Here is a 15,373-nt window from a genome sequence, read left to right on the forward strand (position 1 = left end):
CATTGATAATAATCAGAAATGTTTCTTGAGCAGCAGATCATCATATTAGAATGATTTCTGAAGATCATGTGACACTGAAGACTGCAGTAATGATGCTGAAAATACAGCTGCACATCACAGAAATAAATTATATTTTAATACACATTCACATAGAAAACAGCTGTTTTAATTAGTAAATTTTTTTTATATATATTTTTACTATATTTTTGATAACAAGCACAGCCTTGGTGATATATATATTATAAAAACCTAAAATTGTTTTAATTAGTAAATAAATTCTAAATATATATTATAGTATAGTTATATATATATTATATATAATCTAATATAAAAGCTATATATATATATACAACAGATAACAATATAAAATATATATTTTATTTTCACCCGCTTAATAACTATTTTTATGGTAGGACATATATTTCCAATCTTAATCTTAGTTAATTAACTGAATATAATCAATGAGCCCAGATTCTCTTAATGAAAAAAGTTTGAAAACAAGCCGCTTTGTCATAATTACGGCTAATTCCTGTAAATATTTTAGAATATATTGGAGATATATATTGTATTGTACAACAAGGTGCCTTCGAGGGTTATTATCAATAATTAAAACTAAATCCATACAAAAAAAAACAAAAACAAAACAACAACAACAAACATTTTTCTGACTTGAAAAATAAACTTTAACTGAAATAAAATAATAAAATATAAAAAAAAACTTATTTAAACTAGTTATTTTTTTTAAGCTAGTTGCTTATTTTATTTTTGTTATTTTTATTTTATTTTTTCTATTTGTTTGTTGTATTTATATAATTTTTTTGTTTTTTTTTTTCATATATATATACTAATATATATAAATATAATATATACTATATATTATATATATTTATACTATACTAATATATATAATATAACTAAACTATAAAAAAAAAAAAAAACCTCTATCAACTACTAAAAGAAGTGAGTTTATTATTTCAGTGGAAAAGGAAAAGGATTGGTTTGAGTGAGATGGATGGTGGTTGGTTCAAACAGTCGGTCGTTGTTTGTGTGTATTCAGTCAGGTCTCTGCAGAAGCGGGCCGGGTTTTCTCTGGTTCCCAGCGGCGTCTTCATGCTGTCCATGACACTGCTCAGATACTGCAGCGTCCTGAAGACCTCAGCGCTCTGCTCCGACAGAGACACGTCCGTGTTCTGGTAACTCTGAGAGCAGACAAAACATGTCAGCAAGAACAAAATCAAAGCGTTTTACATTTTGTAGCTGTTCTTCATTAGTGCACAGCTTTCAGAAAGCAGTCTAGAAGTCTTCACCTCCTGTGCTTGAACGTCCATACTGACGCGTATCTGTGAGACGAGAAAAAGATGAGTACACTCAGACGACAAAGAAACAACCTCAAAGAGCCTTCCAGAAACCCTGGAAAATGACACACAACTTCTTGATGCATTAGATAAAAGTTTCTGCCAAATGCATGAAAGTAATTGCAAAGTAACACGTGTAAATGTTTAACGAGTGCAGCGAGTCAGATGATCTTACCGATGGGCCGCGTAATCCTGGAGGACCCTGTCAAAAAACACAGAATATAAACATTCATATTTTATCATAAGATAAACTAACCCTAATGCATGTCTGTAGCCAAACTATAAAGCTATGGTTAAGCCTTAATAATCAAAAACAAACATTCTTATTCATACAAAATCAATGTTAAAGATTATTATATTTTTTACTATTCTGTAGTGTGATAATGTGTACAGTACCTGTGGCCCTGGACTGCCCTGCGGCCCCTGAGGCCCCTGTGCAAAGAGATCATCAAACATTTACATTAAGTCATTTATCTAAACATTTAACTTACAAGCGAACGGTTTATCTAGAGCTTCAGTCCTGCTGTGACCTCAGATGAAAATCAGAGGATTATTATGAGATGAGATTATTAACTTTCTGGTTTGGGAATGTTATGCTTACGCTTATAAATGTTATATTTCCAAATCAGAAATGCCATAAATCAAGTAATATCACAATATGGCTTGATAAAATAATATGCGGCCTAAACTGTCATATTAAATGAGTTTTCTTTTTCTTTTTTTCTGTAAATAAAACAAAACTATTAAAAAATGTTTGAGTTAATTTAAATAAAATAAAAAAAAATTATACAATTTTATAAAATATAAAAATTAGATTAAAATTAGATTAAAATAAATATTGCTTTGGGAACTAACTGAAACAGCTGAAGATGGAAATCAATAAAACCTAAATCTGAACTAAAAATAAGACATAAATAGTAATATTTAAAAACGTCAAAAATGTCAAAAGCACTTAACGAAATGATTAAAAATAGAACTAAAATTTAAATGAAAATTGAAAATATAATTTTAAAATATTAATATTAGATATTATCCAAAATCATTTGGATTTTTGGGGGTTAAAAGCAAAATTTTAAAGCAAAAATAAATATTTTACCAAAAAAAGAAAAAAAAAGACATTTCTGTCACAATTTACTTCCTCACACAGAGCTATCATATAATTTCAGATGTAAAATATCATGCATGGATGTCTTTTATGGTGATTATGGTGTTATGTATAAATCATCATCCACATTGTTTCATCATATGCACAACAGAAAATATATTTACTAAGTCCTAAGAGGCCATGGATTATTAATATTTTTTCTTTCTTGTTTTCTTGTGATCTTGACTTAACATAAGATGTACACAACTGCAGCAACAGGTGGCAGTACAGAACTGAATATAACTGATGAGGCGTCGTCTACTGTATATCCACTTTACTGTACGCGTTTGGGATAGAATAAGGACCTTCTTCCTGCTCGCTATAATTTGTGCAGTATTTTCCATTACTGACATTTAATTAATCGATAAATGTTAAATGCGTTAACGTCTTGTATTTCAAATAAAAGGAAAATAAAGTGAGTTGAATCCAAGCAGCTCTAAAAGATTTTAGAATAGTTCTCTGCATCCTTCTGAAGTGTTCGCGGTGTTGCTTTAATCGTTTAAACAAGTTAATTACGCAAACAAAACGTTTAGCGTACTGTCTCTGGAAAAAATATCAGTCATGCGTTTGTTACTATAGCAACAGTAGAACAAACAAATCCAACAATCCTCATTGTAAAAAAAAACAACTTTTGTTATGTCGAGAAAACAAGAAAGAAAAATATTAATAATCCATGGCCTCTTAGGACTTCTGTAATTTACAGCTTCAAAACAATATAAAGTTGTGAAGGACCAGATTTTTAGTTTTGTATGCGCTGGTCCTTTAAGCAAAGAATATCTGAGCTCATTAAATAAAACTAAAACCATTAAAAAATCTATTACTTGAAACAAAATAAAAGTTAACTGAAATAAAATAAAATAAAATAAAACATTGAACTTCTCCAGCTGCCAAGGCAAGATTTCTCGTTTCATTTAGTTTAACTTGAAGTACTAAAATATCTAAAACTGAAATAAAAGATTTATATATATATATATATGCAAATTCGTCATATATACACTACCGGTCAAAAGTTTAGGATTAGAAGTTTTTTACAGGAGTTTCTTCTGCTCATCAAGGCTGCATTTATTTGATCAAAAATACAGGAAAAACAGTAATATTGTGACATATTATTATAATGTAAAATAAAAAAATTATATTTTAATATACAAAAAAATGTAATTTATTTCTGTGATGCGCAGCTGAATTTTCAGCATCATTACTGCAGTCTTCAGTGTCACATGATCTTCAGAAATCATTCTAATATGATGATTTGCTGCTCAAGAAATATTTCTGATTATTATCAATGTTGAAAACAGTTGTGCTGATTAATATTTTTGTGGAAACTGTGATACTTTTTTCAGGATTCTTTAATGAATAAAAAGTTAAAAAGGAGAGCATTTATTTAAAATAGAAATACTTTCTAACAATATACTCTACAGTTCAACAGTTTGGGGTCAGTACATTTTTATTCTTCCTTTTTTTTTTGAATGAAATTAAAACTTTTATTCTGCAAGGATGTGTTCAATTGATAAGAAGTGATAGCAAAGATTTATATTGTTAGAAAAGATTTATATTTTGAATAAATGCAGTTCTTTTTAACTTTGTATTCATCAAAGAATCCTGAAAAAAGTATCACAGTTTCCAAAACAATATTTGGCAGCAAAACTGTTGATAATTCTAATAATGAATCAGCATATTAGAATGATTTCTGAAGATCATGTGATACTTTATACTGGAGTAATGATGATGGAAATTCAGCTTTGCATCACAGAAATAAATTATATTTTAAAGGATATTAAAATAGAAACCATTATTTTATATTGTAATAACATTTTGCAAGATTACTGTTTATTTTCTGTATTTTTGTTCAAATAAATGCAGCTTTGATGAGCAGAAGAGTCTTCTTTAAAAAATGGATCCCAAGCTTTTGAACAGTAGTGTATATATAACAAAAACTAATAAAAATGACAAAAACACAACATAATTTGAACTACAATTAAAGTAAAAACAGAAAATAGTAAAATAAAATCTAACTAAAAATATTCCCAAAACTATAACAGTATCTCAGTGGTATTAAAACAGGCAAGCGGATGCTGTGACGGAGCGCTGGCGCCTCCACAGGTCACCGCAGGTACTGCAGCACATCGCTGCATATGAGCTGATGTCAGATTGTTTATCCTCTCTGTTCAGTGCAAGTAGTTTATACAGACACTGTTACACAACCGCTACACAAGAACAAGCGGATATTTCATGAGAGGAGCGGAAAAGCTCCTGATGATGATGATAAACAGCTTTGTGATCTGGCAGCGGACTAAAAAGTGCCGTGAAATGACGAGCACATCTTACCATCTCTCCATGGCTTCCTTTAGGTCCTCTGGCACCCTGAGAAACCATCGAACACATCCTTTATCTGACAGTCATCAGGCACGAGATTGTAAGTCCAGCAATAACATGCAAGTCATAAACACAGACAGGAAACACTTACAGGCTTCCCGACCGGACCGATCATCCCCACCGGACCTACAGGACCAGAGAAACCCTGAAACACACAGACACACAACCTCAGATCACAACAGACATGCACATGCTCATTTATTTAGAAGCGAGACGAGACGAGACGAGACTGACCAGAACTCCCGCCGGCCCTTTGAGTCCAGGAACACCAGTGAATCCTAGATCTCCGTCTGGACCCTGAAACACAGAGAAAGATGCACTTAACATCGATTTGTTGTTTTGACAGTGTCTCGAGTTTGTGAACTCGTGGAATGAGGTATACGTGAATATTATACATTTTGGAGCAATTTTAGTAACAGAAATACTCATAGAAGTAACAAACAACAATTCACGCATAGGTACATTAATGATTTCCATTTCGTTATGATAAAAAACAAAAAACAAATACATAATTGAAAACAATACATTTTAAGCCAATACAAGCTAATATACATTTATGTATTAATATTTATTTGTGTGTAGATTACAGTGAATTAATTAATTTAAATAATAAATACATTTATTTAATAGATGGATAAATAAATCATTGAAATAATTAAAATATAATTTTAATTATATTAAATAATTTTAATTGCATTTTATTTTTAATTTAAATTAATATTTGTGTGGATAGCTAGATAGATAGATACAATTAAACAATTGAAATTAATGAAGTGATTTAAATAATAAATACATGCAAGTAAAAGATAGATACTTAAGTAAATTATATTAAATATCTTTAATTAAATAATTTAAATAAAATGTAAATTTTTAGCTAATGTTTAATATTTATGTTTATACAGATAGAAGAAACAGAAAAAAATCATTAAATATTTAAAACTAATCAAAAAAAAAGTAACAAATAATTTAAAAACTAAAATATAATCTACATTAAATAAATAAAATACATTTTTAATTAAACTTTACTATGTTTAATATTTATTTGAATAAAGTAAAATTGCATATAAAATATATTAAGTGTTGTAGTTCAGTTCTTGATTAATGCGTCATCTGTTGTGTGTTTAGAGTGACTCTTGTCATCTGGTTTCCTCTCAAGCCGGTCAGTGACCCGTCTGAACACATCTCCACTGCTGTGCTTTAATGTGGTTAAATGATGAAGACTAACCTTGGGTCCCGAAAACCCCTGGAGTCCCATCATGCCTGCGTCTCCCACCTCACCCTGCAGGAAAAATCAAAAACTGGGTCACCATCCAGACTACAACAACTTCCTGTACTCACAGTTTTGATCCTGTCATTTGTCTGTCTGTGTTTGTGGCATGATTTCACTGATGTTACGGCTCACTTTCGTCTTCAAGAGCCCATCATTTTAAAATCAACATCCACAGTCGCACATGTTCATTCATTCATACACGGCCTGTAAGATGATATTCCCGCTGCGGACGCTCGGAATTCCAGCTCGCTTTCGGCCTTTATTGTGTTTTCCTGAGTTACGTAAGAAAGTGGAGCAGCTCATTTGTCTCATGTTCACTCCACGATCTGCTGACCATCATTCAATCTCTTACATAAGAGACCCGCTGACATTTAGACCAACTCCAGGAAAAAAAAACTGGATTTATGATCATCAGTCAGAATTCACATGATATCAGGTTCAATCTGATTATTTTAGTATCACTGATATATACAGTTATAGTTTTTTTTTTTTTCTGAATTAGATTTTATATTTCCATTTTCTGTTTTCACTTTGATTTGAGTTAGTTTCAGTTTTATTATTATTTTATTTAATTTTATTTAGATAAACTAAATGAAAATGTTTTTTTTTTTTTATCGCAGTTAAAATCTATTTTGTTCCAAGCAACAAAAATGTTTTTTTTTTTTTTTTTTTCTGATTTTAGTTTTAGTTAACAATAATAACCCTGTGTGATCCAAACCACATTCATACGCATTTTTTAAATTAAAATGGACTAAAGCCAAATTAAAATAACTGATTAAATTTCTTCATCATATTTTTAACATACATATTTAACAAATAAAAAAATTATATAATTCATAATATATACATATAAAATATATAATTTTACATTTTTAAATATATAATATATATATATATATATATATATATATATATATATATATATATATATATATGTATTTAAAAATGTAAAATTATATATTTCTATGTTATATTATGAATTATTATTTTTTTTATTTATATAATATAGATATATATATATATATATATATATATTTATATATATACACTATTAAAATATTTTAATATTTTGTTCATAATTAGAATTTTTTAGTATTTTGTTGTTTACTCTTAAAAAAATTATTTTCAAGATTTTATACATTTATTTACGAAACTTTATGAAACTTTTTTTTTTTTTTTTCACTGGAGTTTCCCTCAAAGCACATAAACATGATCACATTATTGGTTGAACTTTACATGGCTTAAAAAAAGCATTATTGTGAGACAATGATACTGTGATATAGTGCTAGTTTAATATTATTATAATTTACTATGATAGTATTTATTAATATTTTGAATTAGATTTTATTTTATATTTTCAGTTTTCACTTTAATTTTAGTTAAAGTTTTAGTTCTTTTTGTCTATTTTTTATTATTAATTATTATTATTTCTATTTATTAATTTATTTTAATATGTCTACAAGGGTTTTATTAATTTTTATTTCAGGTTTTGTTGTATTAGACTTTAAAGGAAAATGAGAAATGTTGCCTTGGACACTAATAAATAAATAAAAAATATTAAAAGAATTTATACATTTTATTTCAGTTAATGTTTATTTTATTTCAAATAACAAAAATGGTTTTAGTTTTAGTTAACTATAATAACCTGACATAATCTAGCATGCAACCATGATATTTCCATGCTATATACACCATACTACAATTACATCTCCAGAAAAGCATTCAGTAATTGTGGCCTAAACGATGTGATGTTCAGATAATGATGGCTGATGGGAGGTTGAGTAAATACATAAATGATGACACTCACTGGTTCTCCTTTGGCACCTTGCTCTCCCTTCAAGCCTTGGTCTCCCGCCGCCCCCTCCATGCCTTTAGCACCCGCCGGTCCTCCGTCACCCGGTAAACCCATCTCGCCCTGCAGAGGTCAAAGGTCAAGGGTGCAAAGTAATGCGTACTACATACTGTAGTAAATACTGTGTGTGCTGCACATGGAGTCATATATAATACATTATCAAAGTAATACTAAGAAACCAAAGGAAGAATTTGAGGTTTTTGACCTTTGACCCCGCTGGCCCTCTCTCTCCGACGACACCAGGAAGTCCAAGCTCGCCCCGCGGGCCGGGAAGTCCCGCCCTCCCTTCCAGACCAGTATCGCCGCGCTGACCCTGCACACACGCGTCAATCAAAGCAGCAGCCAATCAGAGCTGAGTGTAGAATCTAAAACATTGCTCAACACAATTCCTGTAACAACATTTTGCACAAGACATGCATAAGCGTCAGTTAGCTCCAAGCTATAATTTGACATGCGCCCTTAAAAGACACAAACTGAACTGATCGATGGCTTTGCATGTCGGTCAGACGCTTTAATGTGCCAAAACCAAGACAAGGTTTTCATTGTGGAGAACTAACACATACAAAGAGCCGGAACGAGAACGAACTGATGAATAACAGCGCTGGCTCTGGGGTTCGTCTGTAAGAGCTTATGAGTGTAACGTCAAACACAGAGACAGACCGAATGAAAAAACATGGCTTTAATCGAATGATGTTTACAGAAAGAAACCGTGAGAAAGACTCTATAAAAAAAACACTGGATTCTTTGAAGTTCACTGGAGTACCATGTTAACACTACTCAGTGAAACTAAAACTATTAAAAAACATTTTTATTAACCAAATGAATTGTAACTATATATATGTAACTACATACTGTATAATATATTTCATACACTGTAAAAAAAAAATCAGTAAAATTTACAGTAAAAAAACGGCGGCTGTGGTTGCCGGAATTTTACTGTAAAAATACGGTAGAAACATTTTAGGTTTTACGGTTTTAACTTAAATTTACAGTTAAATGCCATAATTTCATTAACTTATATAAAGTTAATATAGCAATATATTGAAGTACTGAAATCTGTTTTGTACCTTTTTAATACACTGATAAACACCAAATGAAGGTGGTGTATAGAAAGTCACATGATGAACTGAAGCACGTCACAAAGAGCTTTTAAATAATAATATACTGTATATAGAACGTGCGCAGTGTCATTCACACAGACACTAAACACCATCATGGTGAGACTCAGAAAACTGAAATAATTCAATAGACATTCATTAAACAACATTAGGTGTAACACACAAACCTAATATATAAAAGTGATAAGAAAAAACTAAGAAGAAACATGGTTATTTCAACCCAAAATATAAAATTTGAAATGTACCGCAGGGAATTCTGGGAATGTCAATTTACAGTTATTCACTGTAAATTATACAGTCTTTTTCACTTCCAAAAACGGTATACTTCTGTATTATTGTATGTTTTGTTGTATTGAGTTTTTCACTGTATATAGTAGGGTAATTTACCGTGAAACATTTAACAGATTTTTACTGTAGCATTTTCACAGTCTTTTACTGTTAAATCCACAGTCATTTTTTACAGTGTATAGTTTTAGTTAACTAATATATATACAACATATATAACACTTCTTTCTGGTTCTGGAATCTGATTGGCTGAGAGGAATGTGATATCCTAGTGATAACAGCAATCCAACCGCTTCACCGTTTGTAATACTCCGCTTGCCGTATTTCTCACGGCGAGTCTAAAATGTAAAAATAATACTGTTTTTGTGTCACGAATGTAGTTTTAAGAGTTTTTTTTAGGCGAAAATGTACTTGTTTAGTCTTCAAATATGCTGTTTGTTAATAAAGATAACGTCTATTTGAAAATTAGCTTCGATGTTTTCAGAGATGTGAGCTCCAGCGGCTGTTCAGCGCTCATGAACCCCACAGAGAGCAGCCTCACCTCAGCCAGATCTTCAGGAATTTGCTGCTGGTTCTGATGACTCTATAGTGGTTAAACATGAGATGTCATTTCTTTGGGTAATTCTATCGGGCAGTCTTTGGTCATATTAATATCTTATTTGTTCCAGAGCTAATAGTTTTGGCTGAGGGCAAAATCTCATCAAGTTATATTTTATGTAACTTTAATGCTGTATTTCAGAGCACTGCCTTTGTATTTTTGACATAATTGCCTAGCAACTTTTATGATGGCTGTTGTTGTTTTTTTATTAAATATTATTATTCAATAAATAATTTTTTATATAAATAACAGTATTTATTTATAGCATTTAGCATTGGGAAACAGTGTTTGATTGTGATGGTGATTTTAGTGACATTGTTCCGCCATTAGATGGAGACAAGAGTCCGCTTTAAACACTTTTATATTGAAAGAGACTGAAACAGGGTTGTAAACAAGAAAGTTATTTTTACTTTCTACAACAGCTTATAAGATGCAGCCAACAAATGCAGTGAGCAGAGCTGCCTTCAGTAATCACCCTTAACAGATGAAAGGACAGTACGACAAAATTTAATAACATTTAAACTTATTTGCTTTCAGTTACTTTTCAAGGCAACATTTATCATTTTCATTTAGTTTAAGTTCAAGTACAAAAAAAAAAAAAAAAAAAAAAAAAAACTAAAAATAAAACTGAAATAAAAGTTCATGATTTAAAACTTGATTTCAATTAGTTGTCCAGGCAACATTTATCATTTTCATTTCATAAGTTGAAGTATTAAAATGACTAAAACTGAAATAAAAATTAATAACAGAAACTGGCATATAAAAAGTAAATAAAATGAACATAAAATTTAGAATGATTTTTGTTTTTCATTTAGTTGCCCAGGCAAGAATTATCATTGTCATTTTTATAAGTTGATGTATTAAAATGACTAAAAGTGAAATAAAAATTAATAAAAGAAACTAAATAGACATATTTCTAAAAAAAAATCCCAAAAACATATAAAACAAAATTTTTAATTATTTTATTTCAGTCAGTTGCCCAGGCAACATTTTCATTTAGTTTAATATATAATATGATTTTATATATATATATATATATATATATATATATACACACACACACACACACACACACATATATATATATATATAAAAATTTTTTTTTTGTATTTTTTTAATTATTTTTCTATAATTTTTTTTTGTTGAATCTTTAATTTTTTTTTTAATTATTATTTTTTAAATGTATGAGTTATAAAAAAATAGTTTTAAATGCCCTGGTTATGAATGCAAAACTCATTTGGCTCTTGGTTATATAACAACAGTCATCGTTCTGAGGTCACGTACAGCATTTACATACCGGATAGGAGCAAAGAGCTGAATCAGCAAAACATATGAGAACGCTTCACAGCAGAAAATCCACAAACAGCTCTAAAATGAGTTACATAACAGTGTTCATTCATCAGACGTAGAGAAATACAGCCACCAATACAGATCAATCACGTGAAGAGAACGTCAGGAGCCTAATGTTACATCAACATCAAATCAGCTTGATTTACTCCAGCGTTTGATTAACAGCCATTCATTAGCACATGTTATTCTGAAGAAACTAATATTTATCCTCACAGTTGTTCATCCAAGTCTAATGACTTTCCTTCTCTAGATTGTAGAAATATCATCATTTCTTTCTCATATTCAGTGTTTCACTCAGAAAAATGGATTGCATTTTAGAGAATTCTGTGAAGCCTTGATTCTGTTCAGATATTTTTATATTTGAAATATGCAGGAAACTAGAATGTGGAAAAGTAGAACATGGAAAAAATACAGTTTTGGTTAAATTTAACATGCTAATATGAAAGCGAGATGATGCATGGTATTCAACAAGACAATGGGCAGAGAAATCTCAATTTAATACAGTAAAATCAGAGTTTTCTCCAGTAAAAATATACAAGAATAATGTGAAAAACCAAAAGGGCTCTAAGATATATGCTGTAAAAATTATTTTCCTAACTTTTAAATAAAGCAAAGATGATTTAATTATCCAGTAAATACTATTTCAGTCTTTCTACTTCAAAATTTCACATTTAATTAAGTGTTACTTGCCGATTCTTTGTAATTATTTGTAAAAAAAAATAAATAAAAAGTTAACTAAAATAAAATAAAAAAATATATAACTTGAACATATTTTTTTTAAGTAGGATGTTTTGTTTATATTTTTATTGATGGTATTTTATTTATTTAAGTTACTAAAACTGAAATAAAAAAATGTACAAAAAAAATTACATAGACATAAAAAAATTATAATAAAAAATAATTTAATTATAGTAGAATATAATTATCTTATTTTATTGTATAATTTTATGTTTATTTTAAATTGAGTAACTAAAAAAAAAACGAATAAACTAACAAACTTAAACATTTTTCATTTAAGTTTAAGTTGAAGCGCTCAAACTAAAACCTATACCAAAAAAAGAAAGAAAAATAAAAAACTATATAGACATAATAACAAAAATTAAAAACTAATAAAATATAACAAACTTAAACTTATGTAATTTAGTTGTCAAGGCAATGTCTAGTTTAAAAACAACAACAACAATAAAATATAACAAACTTAAACATTTCTCATTTTCATTTAGTTTAAGTTAAAGTACTAAAATTACTTAAACTAAAATAAATGTATAAAAATTTATTATGTGTTTCAAAAATATAAACTGAATTTCTAAAAATGAAATTGGTTAATAAAAATGATATTCAAAATATTTGAAAATATTTATAATTGTTTATTAATGATATTATAGTATATTAGTTATACTTAAATAGTACAGTTTAAATACCAACGCCTTACTTGCTGTTGCTTTGTAATTATTTGTGAAATTTACTATCAATTTCTCCTAATTTTTTTTTTTTCGGTGTAAATACAAGGTACACAAGTTTTAACACAATTGCATTTTAAATCGAGGTTTGAATATGAGGTTTTATGGAATGCTTTAGAATAGGGTTCAGAAAGAACAGAACTTTATGGACTCTCAGAATGATGTTTTAGTAGCTCATGGAAAGATTTCACACTCACTGTTCGGCCTTTGGATCCAGGCAGACCCGGTAAACCAGGAAGACCGAAGCCCGTCGGATCCCGGATACCCGTCCGCCCCTCTTGGCCCCGGCAATCCAACCAGACCCTAAAAGACATTTAGAGAGAGTCACATGACCACAACAACATCCTGTGAACAGACACACAAAGCCAATTTTACATGGAAATTGCAATAATATTTTTTACACCACTTAAATATGCTAAAAAAAACCTAATAGTATTAATAAACTGAATGTGTTTTAAACACACAATAACCAACTTTATATACTTATCATCAATTTGGTTTAATCTCATACATTTTAACTAATTGAGTATTGCTTGTTCCACAGCAACTCATATACTTTTTAAATGTACAAATTCATACATTTATTTATTTTACAGCAAACAGATTTATGCTGATTCTAAGCAATTTAAATAAATTTATTTTAAAAAGTATTACATCCAATATGAAAAATGTTAAAATATTTTAAAAATAGAATTATTATTATTTTTTTTTTTAAGTTTTTATGTATTTAGTAGACGCTTTTATCCAAAGCGACTTCCAGTGCATTCGGGCTATACATTTTTTTTTTTAAATGAAAACAATTATTTTTAAAAAAAATGACAAATATGCATCACATTAAGTTTATTTCATTATGTTAAAACTGTGCAATACAAATATAATGGAAGTTTTACTTTGAATTCACATAAAACATTCACATGTTTTCCGTTTAAATTTATGTTTTTTGTTTTGTTTTTTATTATTTTTCTGTATGTGTTGATTTTATGATTTTGTGTAAATTAAACTGTTGTGTAAATTGAGCTCCTGAGGGACTTGGGGATCCTTTCTTTCCAGCGAGTCCCTAAAAACACACACATAAACTTATTCAATAGCCTTATATAATACTGTTACCTAAGAATGATTGGAGTGAATTAAAAGAATGATTTTTGCATGACGTGATAAAGAAAGTGCTTTAATCTTGTTATTCAAGCGTCTCTGAGCACACAATTCCTTTAATGCTCTGGATAACAGAGGAAAGGCCGACACGACTGACTAAAGTCACGCTAGGTGGCCAAACGCACTGCGATTCTGTTCTGCTCAGGTTTTGAATGCCGTTCATTGGCTGATATCTGAATGGGATATTTGTGACGCTGAATGTGGATCACTGACTGTTTACAGGAGCTTTTCAGTATGGATTTGCAAAATGAAACAAACAAGCAACTTGTTTTTATACTACAGAGTAGTATATAATATTGATTATTCCCTTGAAATTGTAATTGCAATTATTGATTATCACATTTTACATTGAATGATGTTTATACCAGTGTTTGAAACAACCGCATGCCATAGTTTTAGATGAAAATAAACAAGCTGAAAACACTCAAACTGAAAACCTTTATTGCTTTTCTATAATATTAAGCCTCAAATGTCAAATATGCATTGGATTGGTTTCTTCTTTTAATAAGAAAAAAGTTAAAATATGCATGATATGATAATGTTACACTAACACTTATATTAAAACAATGGAAAGATAACATTAAGAAAACTTGTAGAAAGAAAAAAAAGCCCTACTACATTGACTTCTGTTGTTTTTAAATAAAACTATTTGTTTACTCCAGTCTGACACTAAACTTTTGCCATTTTAGATTTATAAAATGCTTACTGAATTTAATTGCTTTATACATTTTTTTTTAACTATGTGAAACAATATGCAGTATGAAAAGATTTCAAATTTCAAAATGCTATGTTTTTGTCACAAACTCACTACATTGCATGCTTAAATTTGCATGCTGAAAATATATAGTGCTATTTTGCATTTTAGCGCAATTTAAGAGTAAAGATGTGTTTACTTCTGGCATATTGCTAAAATAACGAGTCAATTCCAGTTGATATTACAAACACTGAAAACTAAAGAAAAACAACATCATACCAGGATTATTACAGTTAAATAAAACTAAAACCATAAAAAATATTTTGTATTCACTGAAAATAAAAGAAACAATTCAAAATAAAATACACATAAAATTTGATATTTAAAAAAGCCCTCGAACTTTTTTTTTCATTTTTAATTTAGTGTAATATGATATACTAAAATAAGTAAAACTGAAATAAAAAATAATAAGAGCAATACAGTGATATACTGTATAAAAGCAAAAAAATAAAAATAAAAATAACAAAAAAGAAATTACTAAAAAAACATTTTTATGGTTTAATTTTAGTTGTAACTATAATAAACCTGTATCAGCTCATCCAGAAAAATACAGAAAAATCACAAACTGCACACAGTATTAAAAAATAAACTTGCTATGTGTACTGCGTTAAGCTAACTGAGACTTGTTAAAGCACTTGCATATCATTGCTCGCTTGTGGATT

At 29.2% G+C, this 15,373-nt stretch overlaps 2 protein-coding genes across 2 annotated transcripts in view; one reads left to right on the forward strand and one right to left on the reverse strand.

The window, feature by feature from the left end:
* The window catches only part of LOC109085971 (protein phosphatase methylesterase 1-like), a 576,397-nt gene that overhangs the window by 206,454 nt on the left and 354,570 nt on the right, over positions 1–15,373 (forward strand). The window lies entirely within an intron of this gene.
* rnf150b (ring finger protein 150b) overlaps positions 1–15,373 on the reverse strand; it is a 581,444-nt gene that overhangs the window by 199,245 nt on the left and 366,826 nt on the right. The window lies entirely within an intron of this gene.

Source organism: Cyprinus carpio, chromosome A23, assembly GCF_018340385.1.
Source record: "Cyprinus carpio isolate SPL01 chromosome A23, ASM1834038v1, whole genome shotgun sequence".
NCBI lineage: Eukaryota > Metazoa > Chordata > Actinopteri > Cypriniformes > Cyprinidae > Cyprinus > Cyprinus carpio.